Here is a 20,575-nt window from a genome sequence, read left to right as displayed (position 1 = left end):
TTTCTCATTCTCATTTTCAGTGTCTGTGACTTCTTTACTTTTCTCCTTTTACCGCAGCATCTGTGCTTCCTGAAGCTGTTTCCCGAGTTGTGGCTGCTATTGCATGCTGACAGCTTCTAGTAACAGGTGGGAGCTGAGTGCAGGGTGGGGACCAAAGGTGGACAAAGTACCCCAGAAAGAGCACAATTTATATTCCACCAGAGGTACTACTCCTCCCCTAAGCACCCTATATACCCCATACACCATTGTGTTAAACAGAGAAGTACATAAGCAAGATGAGTAATACTCATGAGATATTACTCCTCTCCCAGCACCCCATAAACCCTGAGAAATGGCTTCAACTAGCCAGCTAAACCAGGGGAGGGTAGCCAATGGGTCTCAAATCCTTGGTCAGTTAGGGACTTTTCCAGCATGCAAAGGCAGGTTCTGGCAGATTGAGCGGGCAAGACCAACAGCGGGTCCAAAGGTCAAGAAGGTGGTTTCTGCACATGCTGTTGACGGAAGTGAGGGGCAGGTGGGGCTTATCAACCTGGAAAGGTAGTCCATCTAGGAGAAGGAATGCTCTGATCCTAAACCTCCACTGCCTTGTAGGATATCTTCAGAAGAAAATGCTAAGGAGTAAATCCTACATAAATCCAGAGTGAGTCCTTAAGGTGGTTGGATGGTGCCTTGTATGCCTCCTTGTGGCAATTCCTGCAGCCAAGCTGGTGCCATACATATTGCTCTGCTTCCCTTTGGCTGAGGGGGGAGTCTTGTTGTCTGGGCAGCTCATGACCTCCATATGAACTGCCCAGGTTTGTGCCCCAGGGGGGTCATTTTGGTGCTGCAAAACAGCAGTTTGACTTTGGGCCCCCTTTGATCTTTCCCATAGTTATATAGGGGATACATCGACCAATGGATAAGATGCTAAGCTACTTCTCTGTGTGTCCTCTCCAAAAGTGCTTTCAGTGGATCTCTCTCCCAGACATTGACAAAGTTGCTTGAGGCAGCTTCCTGAGTGTTTAATTTACCTCTAGCTATGGGCTACAGAAGTGTGGGGAATGTTTGTTCCCCCAAATGCTGCTGAATGACACCTTCTACACTGTTAAGTGATTGCTGAGTCATGGCTATTTAAAGTACCTATAGGGACAACTCAATTGCTGATGAAGAATCAATTTTGAAACAGTTCATTATCCGGAAAAACTGTTCTACGTTCGGAGCACCTATCACCGCACATCTACAGGGTTTGGACTGTAGAAAGGCAATTTGCCTTCATTTCAGCGTTCTCTGATACTGACTGACTACGCTCTCGAATTCCATTCATGGAATATTTACTCGACTCCTATTATTTATGACTTGATGCAAGAAGTACATAGTTTCGGCTTATGATCTTTGAAATAATAGAAGGTTATAAGTATTTTGTTGGAACGTTATTAGCCGTGTGTTGCTTGTGGTTGTCCAGAATGACAGCTACATCAGACCCAGCAAACATCACCTATGATGGGAGTTGTAATTCAGCAATGTCTGGAGGGTCAAAGGTTCACCACACCTGGAGCACAGCATACTACAGATCGTTTTAATTTGTTTAATTGTAAGCCAAACTAAAGAGCATGATATTAAAATTTTCCTGTAAATAAATATTGGCAGTACCATGCAAAAAAAGGTAATACTCCCCTCAAACAAAGTGAAGAGGACCTGCATCAACCATTATGCCCTCCTTTAAAGTTTGATTTTTGAAATCAACGAAAGAGGTGTGAGCAACATATTAAGAATGCAAGGAGCATATTTTTGTATGGTTGACACAGTTCTATTCAAAACATGAACAGCTTGATCAATATTTTAAATATGATTAAAGGTGTAATCAACATCTCTGCATGTGAAGTCAATCTCACAACTCCAACTGGGTTTTAACTGATGGGAATTGCATCCTTCGTTGACCTCACAGCTAAATGAGTAAAATATGATGAAAGACTCAGAAAGCAAACAAAACAGTCTCCTAACAATTCAGATTTTGGGAGTTCTGCACCCACCTCATGAGTTTAAGAATCTGTTTGTCACCACAATATAATAAAGTGCAGGTGCACAGTTCCGTTTCATTTTGTATTGTAAATAAAATTGCATTAAGCAGTTTTCAAAAGGGATTTAGTGGACACGTCATGAAATCTTTCAAACAAAATTGTAAAATATGTACACCTGACCCTTGTCATCTGAAACTTGAAATCAGTTGTTTAAAATGTACAAAAATCCACAGATCCTCTTTATTTACCACCCCCCATTCCACCGATGATTATTTTCATGCAGTTTAATGCATTGAATTGGTAATAAAACTATTTCCCATTTAGAAACATTGGTATTATTTTAGTCTGTGTATCAAAAGAAAACTGCCCAAAGGTGAGTTACGAACGCTTATTTTTATTTTAGTTTGTTTAAATAAACTAATATAGAATTTTTAATCCAAATATTGGAGCAAAATGATCAGGGCAGTGCTATGTGAAGATGCTAGGTTCCTACAGGACCAATTTTTCCCTTCTTTCATCTGCTGGCAGTAGAGAGAGGGAACCTAGTTTGTTCCTTCTACTGGTCCTCAAAGCCCTTCCAATTCATTATTACCCAAAACACAAGACTATTAATAAAAAAAGAAAAAAGGATATCACATATGGTACTCAATATTTAACTCATCCCAGTTGTGCTCCTCTCCCCTAACCCATCAGGTATACAGTAGAAGTTCAAAATGATGCAGGAACTAACTTCAAATTAGGCAGCCAAAATAAAAATTGCTAATTCAAATGGCCTACTTTACATGCTTTTTAGACAGAGTACAGGATTTCTGATCACAGAATCCCATATACCATGCTTATGGAAGACTTAAATATTACTGTCAGATTTTATCACTGTTTTTAGCATTGTTGCCTTAAATGTGAGCCCATAAGTATTACTGCTTTTCTGCTATAAATAGGACTTGGCACAAAAAGCCTAAGGCCAATATCTGAGCTGGTTGAGAGCACCGTAGAATATAATGCTTTTGTACCAGAACTTCCAGTGTAATGAGTCAAAAACAGACTGCTAACACCAAGGAACAGCTGCCTTTCTCCTGCTACTACTGTAGCAATTGTCTTCTCCACTGTCACGTTATTTAATTGAGCAGAAACAAGTGCTGAAAATTGCTGGGTACTTGTGGAAAATGCATTTGCAGTCCTTTTTCTCAGATCTGTTAATTACTCTTTGAAAAAAATAAAACCCTGTCCCTCCCAAGTTCATTGGACAGTCATTTCTGGTATCTCATCATTGTCAATTCCTCTTTATTAAAATTGCTTTGATATTCTCTGGGCAAAATCCAGCCGAAGTTTGTTCACTGCTTAAGTCTTCAATTTCATACAAATGCTTGAACTAAAGGGGGCTTGCTTCTGGGCAGATATATATGGGTTTGCACTATTAATGTCCCGTTCATGCAGAACTCTCCCACTGAAATCTATGGGTGGTATTCAACTAAGTTTGATTCAGACCAAACTGAAATTAATTAACATGTCTAAGCTAGGGTCATTATTTTCAATGGGTCCACTAGCTGACTAAGAAATACTAAGAAGTAAAAAATTCTTTCCTGTAGCACCTTAAAGACCAACTAAGTTAGTTCTTGGTATAAGCTTTCGTGTGCATGCACACTTCTTCAGATACACACTAGAAATACTAGATTGTGCCCCATTTATGTCATTTATGGCTGCTGTATCAGTGTTTTGCTGAGGATATCAGAAACACCCATAGAACAAGAAGCCCAGGGCTTTTTTTTCAGCCAGAAGTCACTGGAAATCAGTTCTTGCACCTCTTAGGTGGGCACCATTGCTATTATAAGAGAACAATGGAAGTGTTTAAGGTGAGTTCCAGCACCTCTTTTTCTAGAAAAATAGCACTGCATAAAACATTGCTAGTTCCAGGGGGCAATTATATCAGGAATTTCTGTTTTATTTTATCTACATTTCAAAAAGATGATTTAGAAGTTGATAAATCTGGTAACACACACTTCTCTTTTTGTTTAGGCTTGTTAACAGATGGATAATACTAAAAAAGAAAGGGTAATATATCTGTAGTGCTCATCATTCCTGCTTTACCATATGTGCCAAGCCTAGATGAAGGATGGTGGAAGGCACATATCTCTGCATACTAATTAGGCAAGGCTGCAAACTTCTGCACACTTCCTTGGAGTAAATTCCACTGAATTCAGTGAGGTACATTCTTGTGATTGAGCTGAACTTGCCTTCTAGAAGCACTGTATTCCTTTGGATCCAAGGTGTATGTTATTGAAGGGAAGGTGGATAGGAAGTTCAATTTCTGAATGAACCTTATGGTGTAGGTACTTTCCAAAGCAAAATTTTGCACTGTATAATAGAAAGCCCCAGCAGCTGCTAGGATATTCAAAACCATGAGATTTAGCCATTATGCATTAAACCACTGAGCAACTTAAAGTGGACTTAAATGCATTCAGAGATAAGTAAGCAGATTTTTGAAAATTTAGAGAGGATTTGTACTCTTAAACCTGCATTGGTATAAATGTGTAGCTTTTCTCCAAGCTTCACAGTGTTACATAGAACAAGAATTTTACTTTGTCCAGTGAATCTCTTGTTACTAAAGAGAGAGAGAAATCACTTGAGCTGCAGTTGCCCCTTCTAAATTATACACAACCAAAGATGGCATTGCAGAACTATGGATTTTAAATCCAAACTGGAACCAGCTATTTCATATAGAATACATTTTTTAAATTGCAGTGTCATAATCTTTCGATTCAGTGGGGGGGGGGGAGTCCAGGAAAATGAAAGAATCAATGAATAAAAGCCAATACTTTTTGAATAGGATAAAAGCTACACTAATAAAGCAAGGCCTTGACTTCTTTATCCTTAAGTGTTTAGGCTTCAGAAGATTTTTTTCAAAGGTTCCATTTCTTTTATATTCTAAAGATCTAAACTACATCAAACTGGGAACATGCCTTGGATATTAATTTCCAATGCAGACCAGGAGGAAGTTGTTGTTGTTGTTTAGTCGATTAGTTGTGTCCGACTCTTCGTGACCCCATGGACCACAGCACGCCAGGCACTCCTGTCTTCCACTGCCTCCCGCAGTTTGGTCAAATTCATGTTCGTAGCTTCGAGAACACTGTCCAGCCATCTCGTCCTCTGTCGTCCCCTTCTCCTTGTGTCCTCCATCTTTCCCAGCATCAGGGTCTTTTCCAGGGAGTCTTCTCTTCTCATGAGGTGGCCAAAATATTGGAGCCTCAGTTTCAGGATCTGTCCTTCCAGTGAGCACTCAGGGCTGATTTCCTTCAGAATGGAGAGGTTTGATCTTCTTGCAGTCCATGGGACTCTCAAGAGTCTCCTCCAGCACCATAATTCAAAAGCATCAAGTCTTTAGCGATCAGCCTTCTTTATGGTCCAGCTCTAACTTCCATACATCACTACTGGGCTTTAAACCATGGCTTTAACTATACGGACCTGCTATATAAGCAGATACATCTACTTATATAATGAGGGAAGTAAATAATTTGGAATTTTATTTAAAATAATTAAATATACATAGCTCACACAAATCTCCATATAACCAATATATGCAACCTAGTCTAACTTTAAATATAAATTGCAGGAGCATTTACCAGTGATAATGTTATCATAACATGCACAAGCACAGCTGTTCTATTTTCAACACTTCTCATGACCTCATTGGATCACATTCCCTGAGCAATGGTTTACATGGCTTGTGGCATTCCCTTCACTGAGGTGGTCAGCTTAATCTTTCAGAAACCTTTTTCATGGTGCTCCCTGCTTTTCTTGCAACCTTCGTAGTCTTGACATCATTGGTGTTTTGTTGAGATATGATACAGATGTCTTGTTCTCCCTTTGCCAATAGCTTAATATGATTTTTCTTTTAAGTCTACAAGTCTATGGTTCCTCTGCAGCAGTTGGAAGGAAATTAAACTGTTGCCTATTTTCTTTTTCTTTTTACTTCTGATGTCTTTTTTCACATACGATCCCAGACTAGAAATAAACTGTAATTTTAAAGCGTAGTACATTCTCTTAAGTGGTTAATATAAAAACACTGATCTTTCTGCAGCATTGTCTTTATATGGAAGGTCATTGAAAGAAGAGTACCAGGGAAAGAAGTGGTGCTAAAGTGAATATATTTCCTGTCTCTTTCAATTCTACCTAGCTTGAGAAACAAGGAGAGGAACTGAAAGTGGGAGGGCAGGTTTCACTGAAACAAGCAGGATCAATATTATATCAAGCTCAGAATGGGTTGCCTTTGAATAAATGATTCTCTCTCTCTCTCTCTCTCTCTCTCTCTCTTTCCTTCCTTCCTTTCCATGAAACAGCCAGAAGCTATTTAACAGTAAAAACTTAAATATATATAAATAATTCAAATCCAATTACAAATATAGACTGGGCTTTTTTTAAAAAAATCTCCATTTAAAAGGCTTGTTGGAGAAGGAAGGTCTTCAGCACACACTGGAAAGACAATAGAGGCATCATGCAGACAGCTCCACAAAGGGGCAAAACAGGGACTGAATTGTGAGAAATAATGAACAGGCAGGCAACTGAGCTGTACTGAAGTAGCTAAATGTCAGAAAGAGCACAGATTTTCTTTTTAATAATGATGTCAAAATCCCTTTGAATTTCAGGTTTTTATTTTGTAATTAAGTCCCAAGTTGTCCTCCCTTTCAAAACTTCCCTACCTTCCAGCATCAGCAGAGAGGTAGAAGTGATGCAAAGGGTAAGGTTGTTCTTCAGACCTTCATTTGGCCTATCACGTGAATTTTCCAGTACAAAGATGCCTGGGAGTTATAATCGGCCAAGCTTCTAGGTCCTTAGAATTTCACTCCCTCCTACCCCCACCCCCAGCCCATGGTTGCTGCATTTTGAAAGTTAAGTTTTTGAAGATGGGGTCGTGGGAACTCATGAGTCCATTCTAAATACTGAAGAAAGGAAAGCATTGCCCATCTCATCTGTTCATTCACCTAGTTCTCCACTACCCAGAATGTAGTGAACCTTTGAACAGGGTGCTTGCAAAAGCAAAAGCCACTGATGGAATGCTCATATGGTGCAGCTCACCTCAAGCCTGCCAGTGCCTTCCACTTTCCTTTCCAAAGGGACTAGAAACTGACCTTGCAACAGAGGAAGGAGGCAGAAAGCAATGGGAAACGGTATCGGTCCTGCTGGGGATTTTGAAATTGGTACATCCAGTCTTCAAAAAGAAAGCAAACAAACTCTTTGGGATAGGCTCTCCACTGCCCAAGGTAAGCAACTGGGTCTCTGGGGAAGGGAAAATGGGACGTGACAAGGAAAGGGGCAGTTCTGATTTTTTTGCAAGCGCCTGACATGAATGCTTGCAAAGAAGCGATCTAAATGCTCACAGAGGTGCAACCCCTCTTCAGCTGAACAGGATGTTAGTCTGTCGCTACCCACCACATACTGGTGTTTTGTCATATTAATACTGAATGTTCTAAATAAACCAGATCACACCGTTTAGAGAGTTTCATGAAGTAAATGGCAAGATTTGGAAGTAGCATTCTAACCTCTGATGGGGACATTTCCCAAAATACTTTCCATGAGAAATGTCAACACAGCTGGAAACAATTCCAGATAGTTTCTTCTCCTGAGCCTGTGTCTGAAGTTTTATACACTCCATCTATGCCTTACATTTGATGGTCATGTTGTCCAGATAAAAAGGCTTCAAATAATGCAAACTCCAAAAAGGAAGCAAAAGAACGAGAGAGGAGACAACACAGCAGAGCTGCAGCTTTGCAGCTTCAAAATGCCAACATCTCATGCCATACGTGGTGTAGTGGTTAAGAGCGGTGGACTCATAATCTGGTGAACTGAGTTTGATTCCCTGCTCCTCCACATGCAGCTGCTGGGTGACCTTGGGCTAGTCACACTTCTCTGAAGTCTCTCAGCCACACTCACCTCAGAGTGTTTGTTGTGGGGGAGGAAGGGAAAGGAGATTGAGACTCCTTAGAGTAGTGATAAAATGGGATATCAAATCCAAACTCTTCTTCTTCTTCTTCACTACATAGGGAAATTGTTTCCAGTAAGAAACATGCACCATTTGGGCATACTTGACTGTCTATACTTTCTGAAAATATTTCTGCTATCATTCTGTCCTTGAATGGTTGTTATTTTGCTGTTTTGCCCAATTTCTCCTTCAGTGGCATTGTTGGGTAAGCAAATCAAGGTCCTTTGAAATGCAACCTTATAATATAAGTGATTCATTAATCATCTTATAGTGCCATCTTCAGTAATGGTGTGTAGTGACTATATATCTTATTAGCATTTACATGGAATCATTAAACTGCATAATAAAATAATGCGATCTTTCATAAGCCAAATTGCTTAGTGGTGAGCTAGCTAGTGAGACCACTGTAGAAGTCCTTATTATTTATTAGCCTATTCCAATCAAAGGTGTGTTTTTTGTTTTGGTTTTTTTTGAGTGGGGTGTTCTTCCTTACAGCAACCTATGCCTCATCTATTTGCGGTTGGTTACCAGTCCACTTCAGCGTTTCGTTGAGTGCCTAGGAGCAAGTCTCATGCCCATGCCAAGCCAGAGCACACCACACATAAAGGTGAGGTAAAGGACTGCTGGATGGTTAAGTCTAGTCAAAGGTGACTATGGGGTGCAGTGCTCATTTCACTTCAGGCCAAGGGAGCTGGTGTTTGTCAACAGAAAGATTTCTGGGTCATGTGGCCAGCATTACTAAACCGTGATAGAAGCCAGAGCTGTTTACCTTCTTGACGCAGCAGTACCTGTTTATCTGCTTGCACTGGTGTGCTTTCAAATTGCTAGGTTGGCAGAAGCTGGCACAGAGCAATGGGAGCTCACCCCATCGCACGGATTCGAACTGCCGACCTTCTGATCAGCAAGTCCAAGAGGCTCAGTGGTTTAGACCACAGCACCACCCGCTCCTGCCTTCTCATGCTGTGCCCAGATTGTAGAAGCAGGCTGGCATTGGTGCCTAATTGCATTCACTCCAGGTCAAACATTTGGGTGGTTGCAGTTCCTGGTGGAGCTTTGTCCTCTCTTCCGCTTCCTGTCACTATCACCACAAAATTCCTCCTTCTGGGCCGAGCATGGAGGGGAGAGAAGGCACAGCAGCTACCACTGCCCATTGCCTTCCTACTTCTCCCTTATCTCAAGCTCAATATCTTGCTTTTCAAAATAGATTCATACCATACCGTCTGCAAAAGAGAAGGTAGTACATGTTGGGTGCAGGAGAATAGACGAACAGATGATTAAAACTCAGGGTAGCTACCCCAGCTTTGTATCAGTATGTAACTTGAGGGTGGGGAGGGGGAACAGAGGAGGAAAGCTCACTACAGGTATGTTGTCCACAGTCCATAAAAACCTGGAGTTGGACCCATAACTTGTAGCATTGTCAGGGCCAGCCCTCTCATGAGACAAGCTGAGGCGACTGCCTCGGGTGGCAGGATCCACTGAGGCAGCAAGATCCATCCTCCAAGAAATGCTTTGCTTGCTGCCACCACCTCTGTCACACACTCCTTGGAGGCTGGATCTGCTGCCTCTTGGCAGCGCCCCAAATTTAGCCTCTATAGTGGCCTCTCGGTGAAGAGGAAGTTATGCTGGTCTCCTCCCACCCCTAGGAAGGAAATGGCGTGGGCTGCCCTCTGGGCTCTGCACCTACCTAGCATGATTCAGTGTGGGTCCCTTCTCCCACTTGCAACAATTTCCACTTCAACCATTGGGAAAGGTTGATTTGATTCCTCCCCAGTCTTGTTCCTGATGTAGCACTTCACTCACTCCTTCTTCCTGGGGTGGGGTGGGGTGGGGGTGCCAAAATGTATTGGGTCAGCCCTGAGCATTGTCATATATATTTCTGTGATCATATCAGTAGCTGTTCTCTATAAACTGTTACAGCTGGGCCTCAAGCATTCTTTACAGGTTTCTGGCATTCTAAGTGAGGACTTGCCAGTACCAAACATTTAATGCATCATAGAATTGCAGTTGCTTTCCCTATGGCAACAGCATATTGATTCATGGTAATTTTGTCTGAATCTCAAGCCCATGAATCACTGCGTTCCAAAAGGCATGCCTTCCCACTCCTACCATTTTATCACATTTCTCTTACACTAGTCCTTTGCTTATACATTATATAATGCTGTATAATTCTGTTATTACTATTGATGCCAATAAAGGGAATGGAGTTTTAGATCCTCTGCACCTGGTGCCATCCACAAACTTCATCGGTGGCTGTCACAGCTCTATATCTATTGATTGTTTACTTTCCTGCCTTTCTAAGACGTGTATAAACTTTGCACATATTTTGCTGAAATCTTAATAGCAGGGAGGTTCGACTGGCACCTTCATTGTACCCCTTTAGGTGTCAGGCAAAACCAGGCCTTTAGCTGGTGAACATCTGATACCTTTTTATATCTGTTGTGGGAGGGGGAATGATTGGTTTTGTTCTGTTCTTATTTTTATTACGTATTTTGTGTTTTTTTCTATACAGTATGTTGTGAACTGCCCTGAGATCTATGAATGAAGGGTGCTATACAAACTTAATAAAAATAATAATAATAAATAAATAAATTTAATTGTGCGGAAAGCCCTTTCCTGTAGGGACTGTCATTTTTTATTGTCCTGAAAGCCCAGTCCTGTAAGCATGGGGAATCTGTGGCCTTTCCAGGTGTTGCTCAAGACCATCTCCCATCAGCCCAGCCAGAATTGCTAATACAGTGGTGCCCCGCAAGACGAATGCCTCGCAAGACGGAAAACCCGCTAGACGAAAGGGTTTTCCGTTTTTGAGTTGCTTCGCAGGACGAATTTCCCTATGGGCTTGCTTCGCAAGACGAAAATGTCTTGCGAGTCTTGAGATTTTTTTCCCCGCTTCCCCCCCCTTTTTCTAAGCCGCTAAGCCGCTAATAGCCTTTTAGCAGCTAAGCCGCTAAGCCGCTAAGCCTTTAATAGCCACTAAACCGCTAATAGCGCTAATCCGCTAATCGGGTTGCTTCGCAAGACGAAAAAACCGCTAGACGAAGACACTCGCGGAATGGATTAATTTCGTCTTGCGAGGCACCACTGTACTTAGAGACGATGAGAGCCGTAGGCCAACAACATCAGCTTTGCTATTAAATTTGTCATGATCTGCTGTTTATACAATACCCACCACATTCACCATTTTACCCTACACTTTTAATTACTCTTCTCTTTAATGTTTATTCAAAAGTATTTGCATACTACTGAAAACAAATGAGCACATTTGTCACTTTTATTTCCTCTCTTAAATATTTGTATAAACATATTCTTCTACAATTTATAAAACATATTCTGCATTTGTAAACTAACGCCCTTTTGTGATAGAGAATGCAATACTGTGTTGCTTCAGATGTACATATAAGACAGTTAAGCTGATGAATATGTTTTAACAGATGCTTGCATTTGGATCGTTTATTTAGACAGATATGGAACAAGTCCAAGACTTGACTTGCAAATATCAGTAAAGCTCTTGGTATGCACCGCTCCCAAACATCTGAAAGTATTTAGAAGGTCACTGTAAATAACAGTTGAATGGAGTTTGTATTTCGGTCATGTGGGTGACTAATTGTGCCTATGGGACTTGGCTGGGACAACAGGAAAATGGAGCAAATCTGCTCTGGAAGTGCATTGCCTAAATATCACATTCTCTTAGCTTGCATGAGGGTTTTTCTAGGCGGGGAAAATGAGGGGGAAGCTACATGCTTTTCCTGGTTCTTCATTGCACAGAATAAGACTCACCTCACCCATGAAGAGATGATAATAGGATTGGTAAGCAAGATGTCAGTCAATTGCCCCATCACTGCACTTGTTCTGCATATATTCTACAGACTAAGAGTCAGAAGCAATTTCCATGGAAAAGTTCATTTCAAAAACCTACAATAAATCAGTCACTCTCACTGTCACACACCACACAGCCTTCCCCATCCTGATACCTTCCAGATGTTTTGGACTACAACTCCCATCAGTCCTGGTCACGCTAGCTGGAGCTGTAGTCTAAAACATCTGGAGAACATCACCTTGGTGAAGGTTGATGATTTGTTGTTGTTGTTTAGTCGTTTAGCCGTGTCCGACTCTTCGTGACCCCATGGACCAGAGCACGCCAGGCACTCCTGTCTTCCACTGCCTCCCGCAGTTTGGTCAAACTCAGGCTGGTAGCTTCGAGAACAGTGTCCAACCACCTCGTCCTCTGTCGTCCCCTTCTCCTTGTGCCCTCCATCTTTCTCAACATCAGGGTCTTTTCCAGGGAGTCTTCTTTTCTCATGAGGTCGCCAAAGTATTGGAGCCTCAGCCTCACGATCTGTCCTTCCAGTGAGCACTGAGGGCTGATTTCCTTCAGAATGGATAGGTTTGATCTTCTTGCAGTCCATGGGACTCTCAAGAGTCTCCTCCAGCACCATAATTCAAAAGCATCAATTCTTCGGCGATCAGCCTTCTTTAAGGTCCAGCTCTCACTTCCATACATCACTACTGGGAAAACCATAGCTTGAACTATACGGACCTTTGTTGGCAAGGTGATGTCTCTGCTTTTTAAGATGCTGTCTAGGTTTGTCATTGCTTTTCTCCCAAGAAGCAGGCGTCTTTTAATTTTGTGGCTGCTGTCACCATCTGCAGTGATCATGGAGCCCAAGAAAGTAAAATCTCTCCCTGCCTCCATTTCTTCCCCTTCTATTTGCCAGGAGGTGATGGGACCAGTGGCCATGATCTTCCTTTTTTCAATGTTGAGCTTCAGACCATATTTTGCGCTCTCCTCTTTCACCCTCATTAAAAGGTTCTTTAATTCCTCCTCACTTTCTGCCATCAAGGTTGTGTCATCTGCATATCTGAGGTTGTTGATATTTCTTCCAGCAGTCTTAATTCCGGCTTGGGATTCATGAGCAATGCCGTGCAGGTTGATGCTACATTTCTATAAAGATGCTTGAAACTGACTGAATCACTGTGCTTTCAGATTTGTTGTTCTTCGCAGGCTAGAAACCTGAAGTTTGATACATGTGTAGTTCAAGATGCCCTTGAACTAGAAAAAATCCCTTGAACTATAAAAACAAAACAGCTAGGACACTTCTAGGTCTCTCCCTTGAGAATGTGAACATGAAGCCTGTCCCAGAATGGTTGAAGTGTGCTTTCCACTCGCATTTGTTTTCTGGACTTCAGAACTCAGAAATGAGTCCTAGTGCTACCCACACAGTGTCCCTACGGACACCTTCAGTAGTCTCGCATAGCAAAATGCAAGTGTAAGTGTAAGAGAGAGTTGCTTTCAGGGACACTCGCCACCCACTGTTACATAGGAGTTTCAGCCAAGGGAATAGAGTAGTAATAGCATCCCATAACTTTCTTTTCACACAAATAAATTGGTTTTTAAAAAATAATCTTTCTGCACAGAATCTCCTCCTCACTTCCAGAGTTAGGCAGAATAATGACTGAGAGGTGAGGATGCATTATTCATGTTACTTAACGTCTGCTTAAGCTGCCGTGTGTGTCAGATGGTGTGCATTTATTCCCAGCTTTTAGAAATGAAGACCCGGCATGTTTTAGAGCCTTTCCACTGCACCTGAGAAATTAGTTTACTTTCCACTTAACTTCATTCAGAAAATAAAGGTTTGACTTGGAATTGGAAACCAGCCTTTGTGCAAGCCTTGCTCATCCTCCTTCCTTCACATCCGTTCTTTGTGTTTTCTCAAGTATATATAAAACTCTTCACCCTCAGGGCATTGCCTGTCATTCAGACTCAAGTTCTCAATAGGGCCTCTTCAAATCTAATATATATAAGAAAGTGGCCCTATTAAAACTTTCCCATTTCCTGAAATGCCCCTAACCAAAATCATTAAAGTACGGTATGTCTCATGCCTGCCATGCAGTGCAGTCTATTTTCACTATAATCCTCCATCTAGAGCAATGACCATTGAAAGTAACAATAACTCCTAATAGTACCTACTTTAATTAGATGGACATTTGCTTTTGTTTCATGAATGAATCTTCTCGGTTTGTGGTTGTTCAGCCTCTGTTTAGATTCAACAGACAGTATTCAATAAAGATTCTGCAGTGGCCTGGCTAAACAAAGGATATTGTGACTTCCTGCCTTCTCCATTTCCAGCATTATGTATAATAGGAAAAGTAAGAAAGGACAACGTAAGACCTAAACTGTAGCAAAAGAGAGATCCAATTAGAAGCCCTATCAACCCTAAGAATGTTAATACAGACTCACTCTCAGGTCAGTCCAGTCCTCATTCTGAAAACTACAAGAAACCCGCTGGGGAATTTTGCATTTGCAAGGCAATCAGTGCTTCTTAACCAGGTGGCTGGCTGAATAGTTATTTTCAGATAAAACAACTTTCGATAAGGCATAATCCCATTTTAACTGCTGTCTGTTCTTTAACTGATATCCTTTTATTGAAGCTCCAAGTTCCCCAGGAACCATTTTGGAGAAGAAAGTGGGATGATACTAATTAGTGGATGCTGATGAAGAAGAGCAAAACAAGGATGCAGACTAGGGGTATGGAGGCATCTACCCACATGTGTTTACCATGCCCACTCCATGCTAGCCTTTCTGGGTTGCTAATGTCCATGACAGTTAGCATGTGAGGATTTAGAGTCCTCTCAGTTTTCACTAGAAAACTCCCTGAATTACTCTCCCCGCCCCCAATGCTAATTTTCTGTTTAGACTTGGAATTAATTGGAATTTGTTTGTTTATTTTGTACAGAGAATCTTGTTAGAAGTGGTACAGTTTGCTATAGTCTGTTTCTCAATTAATATCTGTTTGCCGTAGCCATATAAGATGTGGCCTCAATTATTGGATGACCCAAGTCTTTAGCTTGTCAGAAAGGCTAACAGGCTGCTGTCAAGTCAAATACACAAGAAGCTATGGCATGTTTCATTAAAATTTACAGTAGCAGGGAATGTTGCTTGCAAACGAGAGATTATTCTTACTGTTTTTCAGAAGTTGTTGGTATCAAGGAACCGAAATACTCTCCTTAAGTCACACAACAATTATTTCTGGAAAGACAATGTAAAATGAGACTACTCACCTAAAACTATTATTTCAGTTTTAGAGTCCAAGATTATTCCATTGCAAAGATTATTTCATTGCAACCTCAGTCTTGGTCTAAGATGGGGGGGGGGCAATGTTGGATTATTGGGAGGAGGCCAGGTGCAGAGCTCAGTGTGCCTTGGCTTCCTCTCTTATGCTCAGAAGCAGCCAGCCACTGAAACACAGTATGCTCAGCCCTGCACTTGGCCTCCTTTGCCCCTTCAGCATTGAGGGGGCTTGGCCCCCTGCCAGCCCATACTGAGGGGGCTGAAGACACCTCCACCCCTAGGAGTTGGCATGCCTGCATCCTAGTTTGCATCTAGGATAGGTTGAGAGTGCAAACTGCAGCACTGGATGTGCATACTTGTAAACCCAGTCTCCAGTTTTATAGTCATGCGTTTATAGCTGTAATCATCTGCAACAAATAACAGAGTGGAAACGGATGAAGCACAAAGCTGCCACTGTCTGAGTGACATCTCCCCTCTTTTGACTTGCACAGTTGGCTGAAATTAATTAATGTATGTTTCCAAGAAGAGTCAATAGGAGTCCATTGTATGCTGCAGAAGTAAATAAATTATTAAATCTTTTCCCATTTAAAAAACAACACCTGAGCCTCTACTTTCTGATACTATCTTCGCAAGGAGGATTATATATATATATATATATATATACACACACACACACACACACACACACACGTACAGTACTTCCTTTCTGTGGAATAAGCATATGAACTAGGTGGGCGTTGCTTTTTAATTAGTAAATAAAGGGATGAACATTCTGGAGGTGGCAGTTTTCATCCCATATGGCACAGAACACAACGTGCAAAAAGAAAAGAAAAAGTGTTTTTCAAACATTCTTAAATTTTAAGTATGCCAGTGAAGTACAGAAAATACGTGTTTAATGAGATCAGATTATTTTGAGTGATTTCTTCTGTCAAAATACTTATATTAGAAATGGTGTGTGTCTTAACTTCTTCTCAGAGTGCTCTTGCTGTACCTATCAGTTTATTAAATTATTCATTTTTCATAATTTTAGCCCCCCCTTTATCTTTCTTTAGGGTGCAATTGCCTGGGGATCCTATTAGCATCCTGTATGACTCACAGGCTCTTAGATGTATTTATGTGTCTGTTTCCCCAAGTACACATTGCATAATCATTTATTCTAGGGCAAATCTTAGCATATTCTTCAGAAGCCTGCTATGCCATGATTCACCCTTGCTCTTATACTGCATAGCTGGAGATAGACAAGTCTTCCATGTTTTCCTGGGTTCTTAGACTTCTGAACAGAAATGATGTAGCATTTGCTGTAAAGTTAGTGTGGCAAAACTACAGAGAAATAATTATGAGAAGCTACATAACTTTCTGTTTGGCTGCAAGTAGAGACAAAACAACAACACCACAAACTGGCTTATAAATATAAAATCAAATTTACTAGAATAATAACTGGAATAGAGGTAGACTTGTAATCATTCAAGCAACAAACATACTAAGATGCCATGTGCAAAACAAAGCCTAGAGATACTGTAAACATGGAGTGGATAAATGTACAACTGTATCTTAATAAGTTACATGTGCAATAAACGTTATACAGACTGGATAAATGAACTGTTCTCGTAAGTCCAATCACAGAATGGCAACCCTGTGCCGCCACAATGGCAAGGATAGCACACTGGAGAATATGAAAAAGTTTTTCAAAGACTGAACTGGATGAGATGTTCTTCAATAGGTCTTGAGTTGGAAACACAAAGCCGTATGCATGTTATGGTGACATGGGCAGTGTGGTCATCATCATGGGCGTGGCTACTTAATTACCCACTCAGTTTTGTGCAATGGGAGGTAAATTGTTTGTGCCTGGTCTGCGGCCAATGAATAGTGAAGAGATACGAACATGACTATAACAAGGGTAGGCCATGTGGTGCCTTCCAGATGTTGTGGACTACAGCGCCCACTAGTCCTGGCCAGCATGGCCAATGGTAATGGAGATGGGAGTTGTAGTCGAGAAACATGGGGAGGGCAGCATGCTGCCTCCTCATGTAGAGTACATAATATAGTGTAAGTTGTGGGGATGTTTAGGGAGGCGGGAGGCAGGAGGCAGGAGAGGATATATTATTTAATGATATCCTTCCTAACTTACGCTAGCAAGTTCCATATCCTAGCAGCAGCGGCGTAGCGTGGGTTATCAGCACCCGGGGCAAGGCAAGTAATTTGCGCCCCCTAACCCGGGGCAAGGCAAGTACAGTAATTTACTCTCCCAAGCAGCAGCAGCAGCGAGGCTTCTCTTTCCCCCGCGCTCTCCTGGAGCTGCCTCTTTTCTTTCCTTTTTTCCCTTTCTCCAAGGCTTTTCGCTTTCTCTCCTTAATTGATTCCTCCTCCACACCGCAGCGTTTCCTAGCTGCTTCCCCCCCCTTCCCCTCTCTCTCCTCCTCGCTCTGCTTGCCTTGCCCTGCACCGGCAGCAGCAGGCGCAGCCAGACCCCCGCCAGCCAGCCAGCCCGCCCGCCCGCCCACCCGGCTTCCTCTCCTTTTTTTGCCCGCGGCAGAAGGCTTCGCTCTCCCCCTTCCGCGACCTCCTCGCCCAGCCGAGCGAGCGCGGGCTCCCTAACCCGTGGATTTTAGTAGGGGCAGAGAGCTGCTAGTGCGAGCGCGCCCCCCGCCCATGTTGCGCCCGGTGCGGCCGGCCCCCCTGGCACCCCCCACGCTACGCCACTGCCTAGCAGAGTTCCAAACATCCTCCCTTTTTAAATTATGCAGCTATCAGCTTGTTGCGGACTCATCTGAGTCTTACTATTAAAGATTCCTTCCTGGTAAAATCCCTTCTAATCCCTCTTAAAAAGAATAAACACAAGAATCTGATTAACGTTAATATAAAAGTAGTTTACTCACAGATTCATTCAGGTTCACAGACATATCCCTGAAGGCAGGCTTAGGTTACATAACAACTAGAACTATTCCATAAAGAAGTTAGTCCCAAGTGACTGTGACTAAGCAGTCATTTGTCCAAACACATAACAGCATACAAAATGGAGAACACACACACTGATCAGAACATGGAGGCCGTGTGCTCCTCCATGCTAGTACAACAGACCACACCCTCTTCAAGTCACATGTAGTGGAAGTCTGTCCTAGCTCAGGAGGAAACAGGAAGTCTTATCCTGAGTGGCACAAAACATCCCCTAACATGTCCACTTTAGGAATATTGTACTTGACTGCAGTTTTACAATCCACATAAGTTTATTTCTCTACTGTGCCACTTCCATCCTGCCCATGATCCCTCCCACCCCCGTTTAAACCATTCTGTTGACTTTGCTTCACCAGCAGAATGGTTGCACTGGTCACCATCTTGTATTGTCATATTTTATGGCTCTTCAGTGGATCGCGGGTAAAGGATTGTTCTTTTAAACAAGTCTGGGCAAGATACCTTGATTTATCCGATTGTTCAGATTTCTGCTGTGGATGTAAGTTGTTTGTGGAAAATTTTGGCTCAGCTACTCTCCATAGCTCTGCATTGCTTATCCATGATGATTGCTGCAAAACCACAAATAATTGCAGGACTTTCCTGGGAATGGATTAACATTCTGTGGATAAACAGCAGTAGAAGTAAGAATAATATAGCTGTATGGAAATAAAAACAGAGGCTCAATAAGAAAGAGATGCAAGCACCTAATAATGTCATATCTGCTTTCATAGGCGAATGAAAAATGGTTTGTAATATAGCTTTCATACCTGGGAAAGTGGGCAAGCTATCCTTCATGAAATATGTGATTACTTCATTTTCCCCAGGAGTTCAATAGCATTTCCAACAATAAAATATTTTATAGGGCAAGAGAGAGGGCACTTTTACATGCCCAGTGGAATGATCTACAAATCCCTAAGAGTATAATTCTTGCAGTTCAGCTGTTCGTAACAGATGCAAGTGGCTGCTTCTGCATACCTTGAAACTAGGTGGGTGAAACACCACGGACCAAGACCCTGATTTCAAATCAAACTACAGAGCAAAATATATAGTCAGGCATTATTGGTTAATGAGTTTGGTGACATTTTATTACATAGAGCTTTACGTATCCCCCCCCTCCAGTTTTTGCCATCTTAAAATCTGGAATTTAACAACACAAAGGGAGGAATTAAAAATAGTGCTAAGCAGATTGCCCGTCCAGCTCAAACATTTCTGCCCTCTTCTCCCTGATGCTTATGGGAAGCCAAGTATATGAGCCCAATAGCACTTGCTCACCCCTTCATGTTCTCCAGTAACTCAGATTCAGAGCCCAGATTGCCTCCAATACTGGAGATAGCACATGTTCATAATGACTAGTAGCCATTGATACTTACTGTCCCTTAATTTGTCCAATACTCTTCTGAAGCCATCTAAGGGCTCATCCAGACTTCCCCTGGAACCACGCTTTTTTCTGTTCCTGCACTTTTCCTGCAAAAACACACTTACACTCTTCACTGCTGAATCAGATCAAAAAGCAATCTGTGGGAAACCTTAATTGCCATTTGTTCTGATTCAGCTTTGTTTAGTGGGTTTTCGCAGAGAAAGTGCTGGGGCAAAAAAGAGGGAGGGGCTCAGACATGGTGCTTTAAATTGCGGACCAGTGCCTAGAAAGTGTGGGGCAAAAGGTAAATGTGGGTGAGCCCTAGATTGGTGTCCGTTGCTGCTTCTTATGGGAGTGAACGCCATAGTTTACCTATGTAGTATATGAAGAAGTGCTCTTTTTTTCCTGTCTGTCCTGAATGTTCCCATATTCAGCTTCTTTAGGTGGTGCATTTAGGATTATAATTCATTTTATGTTGCAGTTTTCTTTATTTAACTAATCACTGTTATGAGATCCAGAAAAGCTTGCTCTCATCCAGGAGGACAACATGGAAACAAAAGCAGCGCAATTTGTTTTTCTAGTAACATTGTGAAAGCTATTATCTTCCCAAACCAATTTGCACAAGTAAAATATGCATGTATCTTCTTACTTTGCATAAGTCATTCAACTTCCAAGATACACAGCTCAGTTGTGTGACTTCAGGGGCTCCAAAATTAAGAATGCATGTCCAGTGTACATAGGATTGAAGGCAGGTTAGTCTTTCAAAGCAAAGCAAGTACAGAAAAATCACAGTCAATGTAATTCCAAAGTAAGAAATCCATGAATTTAAGATTTTCTAGGTTATCATCATACCCACCTGGAAAATGAGCTTTGCTTATATGAAAGTGTTAATATAGGTGCATACGAAGCTGCATTATATTGAGTCAGGCCACTGACCCATCTAGCTCAGTGCTTCCTGTGCTGATTGGCACTGGATCTTTGGCAGGGTCGTTCTCCATAGCCCTACCTGGAGATGCCAAGTGATTAAATCTGGGACCTTCTGCATGCAAAGCAGAGCTACTGAGCTATGGCCTTTCCTCAAGGCTTCACAATTTGCAACAACTTTCAGGATTAATATGGGTCACTCCTCTCTATACCTTAACATGGTAGAAAATGGAAAACCCTTCCAAGTAATCATTCAAGCCAGTCAGCATATATTTGGCTCCCTGGATGGGATGGTGTTGGCTTGGATT

General features: G+C 41.9%; 1 protein-coding gene and 2 long non-coding RNA genes across 5 annotated transcripts in view; 1 reads left to right on the top strand and 2 right to left on the bottom strand.

Annotated features, from left to right (window-relative positions):
- TAMM41 (TAM41 mitochondrial translocator assembly and maintenance homolog) overlaps window positions 1-20,575 on the top strand; it is a 153,399-nt gene that overhangs the window by 69,676 nt on the left and 63,148 nt on the right. The window lies entirely within an intron of this gene.
- The window catches only part of LOC308470794, a 78,996-nt gene that overhangs the window by 30,758 nt on the left and 27,663 nt on the right, over window positions 1-20,575 (bottom strand). The gene's annotated exons all lie outside the window — the stretch shown is intronic.
- Window positions 14,681-18,142, bottom strand: LOC308470799. The gene is made up of 2 exons (XR_013982658.1): window positions 17,914-18,142; window positions 14,681-14,995 (listed from the first exon to the last, which is right to left on the bottom strand). It is a non-coding gene; the product is annotated as an uncharacterized lncRNA (long non-coding RNA).

This window comes from Podarcis pityusensis, assembly GCF_964106645.2.
Source record: "Podarcis pityusensis genome assembly, chromosome: 2".
In the NCBI taxonomy this organism is placed as follows: Eukaryota; Metazoa; Chordata; class Lepidosauria; order Squamata; family Lacertidae; genus Podarcis; species Podarcis pityusensis.
Note: the sequence above shows the minus strand (reverse complement) of the source record. Positions and strands in the feature narration are given on the sequence as shown.